Source organism: Onychostruthus taczanowskii, unplaced genomic scaffold (assembly GCF_017590055.1).
Source record: "Onychostruthus taczanowskii isolate IOZ18803 unplaced genomic scaffold, ASM1759005v1 scaffold14, whole genome shotgun sequence".
NCBI lineage: Eukaryota > Metazoa > Chordata > Aves > Passeriformes > Passeridae > Onychostruthus > Onychostruthus taczanowskii.
Window position 1 is genome coordinate 4,688,802 of NW_024498573.1, and position 6,284 is coordinate 4,695,085.

At 52.1% G+C, this 6,284-nt stretch overlaps 1 protein-coding gene across 2 annotated transcripts in view; it reads right to left on the reverse strand.

Annotated features, from left to right (window-relative positions):
- Positions 1 to 1,546, reverse strand: part of CYFIP2 (cytoplasmic FMR1 interacting protein 2) — a 49,870-nt gene extending 48,324 nt beyond the window's left edge. The window contains exon 1 of one of the 2 annotated variants that reach the window (XM_041397825.1): positions 1,416 to 1,546. The gene's annotated coding sequence lies outside the window, so the exon portion shown is untranslated. The remainder of the gene's footprint in view (positions 1 to 1,415) is intronic. The other variant, XM_041397826.1, reaches the window with a different exon arrangement.
- Positions 1,547 to 6,284: the final 4,738 nt, after the last annotated feature.

The following is a 6,284-nucleotide window of genomic DNA, read 5'->3' on the forward strand; positions in this document are numbered from 1 at the left end:
GTTAATAGCTGACCAATTACTGATCTTCTAAAACCAATCTACCCATTTCTCATGCAAAGATGATAACTGTTTGTTAACAAAACTGAATTCAGTGAAAATGAAGTCAGCATATTCTGCTTTACTCCAGAGACCCTGGTCAGAAAATGAAAGATATTCCCCTATCCCTTCGGTTTCATTAATAACAATCAACTGTACAGTGAAAAGGAAAGAAGAATTTTCTTTTGCAGGGAATTAGCACAGAATTATATGGCTGTGACACCAGAACACTGGGCTAGTCCCCCATCTCTGTGAGCAACCCCAGACTACCATCAACAAGCAAAACATGAGGGTGATTTTTCTTTCGGTATCTCAGGGCAGGAGGGTGCAGAGGCTTCAGCGACTCAGCCTAATTCATTGAGACCTTTGTGATCCAAAGCCCCCAGGCAGGAACCCCCCTTGGGAAGCGGCAGATGGCAAAGGGGGCCACGCTCCGCTGCTGGCAGCGTCCCCTGACAGCACACAAACCCTGCCCCCTGCCCCCTTCTCCAACAGCAGGGAGCGTTGACTGTGTTTGTGTGCTTCTTCTTCTCCTCCTCGTTCTTTCCCGGTCCTCCCAACCCACGGAAATTTCCTGCGGAATCCATCCACCCGCTCCCTCCCCCTGGGCCCGCTGGGATGCGGCTGGCACGCGGCATTTCCAGCGGCATCGGGGGCAAAGTTGAGCACAAAGGAGCGCTGCCCGGCCCCACGCACGGGCACCGGCACCGGCACCGGCAGCGGCAGCGGCACCGGCACCGGCACCGGCAGCAGCGGGGCGGGAGCGGTTCCGCCGCCCGCGACCCGCGGCACAGCCCGACCCTGCGGCCGCTCCAGCCCTTCATTCCCAGCGCTGCCTCTGACGCCGGCGCTGCCTCCATCCCCCTCATCCTCCTGGAACACCATATTTCCACGCCACGGGTGCTCCGGGAGCCGGCCGGGGCCGTCCTTCTATCATCAGCATCCTCCCCGCGCCCCGCTCTCCAGCACCGCCGCCACCCCGGCTCGGGCTTGCGCTGCCGCGGCGGGGCCTGCAGCGCCCGCGGGCCCGGGGCTCGGCCCCTTGCCCGTGCTGGGGATGCGGGGCGGGGGGAGGACAAGGGGGATTTGCGCTATTTTTTCCCCGGCGCCGTGCGGCGGCTGCGGGCAGGCTGAGCGCCGCAGGTAGCTCGGGGCATTGTGGGATACATCCCGTACATCCCGCACATCCCGGCCCGCACATCCCGGGCCGCCCGCCGCGCCCGCACCTGCCCCGCTCCGCCCGCCCGGGGCTCCGCGGAGATGGGGCTCGGCGGCGGGCACAGCCCCGGGGAGGGAGGGAGGGAAGGAAGGAGGGAGGGAAGGAGGGGATGGAGCCGCGCAGCCCCCGCGCAGCCCCGCGCCCACCCCCGCCCGCTCACCTGCGCTCCGCGGGTGCGCTGCCGGGCGCCGCGGGATGCTCCGCGGGGGATGCTCCGCGCCGCCCGCACAAAGAGCAGGAAATGGCTGCAGCAAGTGCACTTCCGCGGCTCTCTCTCTCCGCCGGCCCCTCCGCGCGGCGCGGCGGCGGGGGGAGCCCCGGCCCCGCCGCGGGAAGGGGCTGGAGCGGCGCGGGCGGCTCCTCCCCCAGCGGCGCGGGGGATGCGCGGCGGGGCCGCGGCTCCGCGTTCCCCCCGCGGCGCGGAGCTCCGGGCTGGCGGCAGAGCGGCGCCGGCGGCTCCCGGCGGAGAGGGGAAGGCCGCCAGCACCCCCGGGGCACGGAGGGGAGAGGGCAGGGGGCGGCTGCAGCAGCCCCTGGAAGCTCGATGCTGGCACAGCGGGTGTGGGTCCCCGAGGAAGCAGGACCAGGCTGGGATGCTCCATCTCGCTGTGCTGGGCTCGCTGTGTCGCGGGTGTTCAGCCCCTGTGCCCCTCTGAGGACCATTGATAAGGCGTCACCTACCATCTTAACAAACGCCCTGGTGGCAGAATACATGCACATCTAGAGAACATACAGAGCCTCGGATGATGAGCGTGTTGGGGATCAAAACCTGAAGGCAGCGCCTTCACTCAGAGCTCCAATCCTTTTCTGAGTCAGCACTGCATCTGAAAGGTCTTCCTTGTGGCATTTTGGGCATGTGACTTTTTTTCAGGGACAAGTTTCCAGTCCTGCTTTTACTTCTGTTTAAAGCTCTAAGACAGCTCTTCTGATGTAGTGTGAAATCCAAACTCACAGCTTTCAGAGCTCACTGCCTCATTGTGACTGATACAAACCCTGTATGGAGCTGTCTTGCTTGTTGAAAGACACTGATGGATACCCAAGGATTGACAAAAGTCTAGATACAGGTCTAGGTGTATTTCTGTGGTGGCCCTGACAGTGTCCCTTTCCTTAGCACGAGCCTATGCCAGAATCAGATTGCTACCTGGCCTTCCCTGGATTTGAGAGACCCCTCCAGTTGCTCAGAGCCTGCTGCTGTTGTCCATGGAGGTGTGGGGCTCAGCTTGCTTCCTGTGGGTGTCTGTTGGCTCTGTGGGGAAGCCTGGACACCAGGTTTACACTGCACATCTGCTGCTGTAAACTGAATGGATGCCATGGGCTGAAGGCACTGGGGTCTGCAAACTAGAAAAGCAGCAGAACAGTCTTAGGAACTAGCTTTGTTTTAAAGGACAGGACCACACCTGAAAAAATGTATCAATAAATCTCTGGGTATAGAACCTTTCTCTGCATAGCATTTCTTCTCTGGGGCTTGAACTAGGTGACCTTTAAAGGTCACTTCCAATCCAAACTATTCTATGATTCTGTGATATCTACAACTCTATCTCACCCTTGACTAGAACACATTGTAGCCATTATTCCTCTTTTTATTATTTAATACTTGTCAGAAAAAAATCAGTAAGTGATCATTGTTACTGCAGACACAAAAGATTTAACAGCAAATATCATTCTGAGGCTGTGTGTGAAGGTTAGTTCAAGAAATCTGGCAGAAAAGTCTGCTGTGGACTTTTTTTGCACAGTTTAATCTGGTCCCATTATCAGCCAGGCTCAGTGTGATGGGAATTCCATGAATGTTATGATACTATTTTAATTTTCTGCTCCATGTTGTCTTAGCTGGTAGAAGGATAGAATGAGCTTCGCTGCATTTGTCCTGCAGATCTCCCTGCAGGCTGGGTCAAGGGGCAGCCCCAGGCACCTACAGCAGCAGTGTGTGCATCAGTGTGTGCAGAGGAGAGAACACGGTGGTGGGGTGAGCTGAACACAGGAACACACATGAATTTGTGCTGGCTGCCAGGTGAGCTTCAGCAGAGCCATTCAACTGAATCCTGCTGTGCTGACAGGCGTTCAGAGAGGGACAACACCAATCACATAAAAACACGTTCATTGAAAAATACTTCAGGTAATTCTAGATTTTTTTCAGGCCTGATTTTATGGTAATTGTGCACTGGAACAACACCCACATCCGCAGGGGGACTGACCTATGCCCAAAAAAGAGCTTTTCATGGTTAACGCTGCCACGCTGCAGTCCCTGGTCCCCACTGAGAAGCATCAGCTGCTCTTTCTAGATGAGGTTCCTGCTTGACTGCCTTTGCTAGCAGGGGCTCCAGCCTGGCTGTGCCTGTGCCTGGCCATCTCAGCAGCAGCTTGGGGACACGCTGGGACACAGCTCCGAGCCCTGGCTCCAGCCAAGTGTGCAGAGCCCTGCACCCACCTGGGATAACCAGCGGGGAAAAGGAGGGACAGGCACAACCTCCCACCCTGGTGAGACACAGCCAGGCAGACCTGTGTTAAACATGCAGCACGTGTGAAATGCTTTCTAGAGAAGCAAGGAAGGGGTGTTCAGAGAAAGGTGACTCACTTTGCAGTGGGAGACTGATATTCTCACCTCTGCTTTGTGGGGAACGGATCTGGTCAAGCCACGTGAAGAGCACCCAGCTAAACTTGCCTTAGACACTGCTGAGGTGAGAGAAGACTGTGTTAGAGTGCATTGTTATCATGCAGCTATCCCACTCTGGCAGTGCCCTTTGGAGATTCCTGAGGTGCCCTGTAAATTACGAGGAAACACCCTCTGGGAGCACTCAGATATTACCACCACCAATTTTATGAAGATTCAGAGAATTTAAAGCCACCATAATGGATATTTAGACCTAAAAATCTGGTGTCTGTATAATAAATTATGATATTTGCAGAGATTCTGAATGCTTCCTACTCCCATAAACCCAGCACATTGTGTAACCCCAGAATACAATCACAGTTCTGGGGAACAAAGATATTTTAGAAAGCCAGAAGATGCCTGTTTGCGTCTTGGTGGAGGGTTATAGGTTGATTATAGGTGCATGTTTTTTGCAGTTTTGCTCACACATAGTGAAAGTCACAGTTGGGACTCAGCAATTTTATTGTTTGTAAAAGTTCACACTGTGTGCATAGAAAGACTGCAAAATAAAACTGAACATAAACAATCACAATAATATTTTGTGCAACCCACTCTAGCTAATAAATATTACACTTATCCAAATATAAATATAACCTCAGAAATGTCACCTAACAGAGCAATGTTGCTGCTCCTTAATAGCAATGTCCTCATGCTCAGCAGACCCCTGGGTCCTTCAAGGATGCTGGGGGCAGTGAGCTGAACTTTGTGAGCCTGTAGACACCCCTGTCACAGTGTGGGGAGATGTGGAAGGCAGGAACTGATGCCTTGCCCATTTCCACATGCCTGAAAAGATATTCTGGCTCCTACAAGCCACCCTAGAACAAGGAGCTTGAAAAATACCAAAAACTAAGCCTCCTTCTATGAAGAAATAATTTGACACAGGATATGTGAGATCATGGGATTACATTATTTCCTTGTTCCATTTTTGTTGGCAAACATATTTGAACCTGACTTGTGTAAAGACAGGAGGTTGCTGCTGGAAGTTTGCATTTCAGAGCTTTTGTAAGCTGCTGTCGTGTAAGGTTTCCTCGTGCTCTCACCTGCCCAAACAGAGAAGCATCAAAAATACACATTGCATGTCTGCACATATCATCTGTGAGCCCTCTTGACTTCCCTAGTGATTGTTAATGCTTAGCTAAAAGTCCTGGTCTTATTTACAAATTCTGCAGGACACCAACACCCACACTTTGGATTTGAAGTCAGTTATGTCAAAACAGTGTCTCTGTCTTGCAGTGAAACCACAGATTTTAATGGAAATACCAGGAGATGGATTTTGTTTACACCTTCTGCTGTCACTATATAATGTGGAACTCCTTGAGGAGGAAGAACCCAGGCATGCCATTCACAAGGGACTTTTTTTTTGGTCAGTGCCTTTGTTCACAGAAGAGATGGAGAAGTCTTGCGGTGATTCTGTTACTTTTTAAAGTTCTCATGATCACTGGTGCACTGAGCACATACTCTGCATGTTTTCTCCTCCTGGCTCCCTCCTGAGCCCTCTGGCTCCTTCCTGCCCAATACACCAGTTCAGGGGCAGATTCCTGTACCTTTCACAGGTAATCAGATCCTGGGACGCTGTCTTGTCCTGGACTGTGGACACATAACACTCTGCAGTGCTCACTCCTCCATACTTTGTTCAAAGAATTTGGGTGGAGGTCACACATTAATCTTCTGATGTAGAAAGACTGAAGAAAAAAATCAATATAAACATTCAGCTTTGTCTTCCTCCCTCCAAGAATGTCTTCATTTGCATCAGAGTCCCATTTTCCCACTCACTGTACAATGCAATTTGAGAGAGTTTCAAGACTCTTCAGCACATACATTTCTTTTTCTCTTCCTCCCTCACAAACTAGTGTGCACACACAGACACCACTTCAGCTTACCAGGTATCCAAATCCTGTTCCTGTTATGCCACAGTTGCAGGGAAAATCATGCAAAGGGAAAACAAAACCACCTTGAAATACCAGCATCAGAAATGCAGTCACTGAATCCAGCCTGCTTCTGTGTCCCCCAGGCTTATTCCTGTTCAGAGCTTTCAGGTCCAGCCCACTCTGAATTAGAGAGCTGGGGAAATGTCTGAACATTGCTCCTCAGTTAAAGATTTTTTTTTAATCTCCCTCCAGGGAAGACCTTCATTTGGGAGTTCACAAAGTTAGAACAGCAATGTCAGATCTCTAGATTTTGAGGCTGTCTCTTCAGGAGAAACACCCTTGCTGGACTGTGTGGTTCAGGACTCCATGCTCAATAGTCACTTTTGGTTTTAAGATGCAAACCACACTCTTGGCCAAACCAAAGCCTGTGTCTGTCTAGGCTCTGGAAAGCCTGGGGATATCTTGTCTGTCTGGAAGTACCAGCCTCTGCCCTCTCCTTCTCCCCAGGCATATA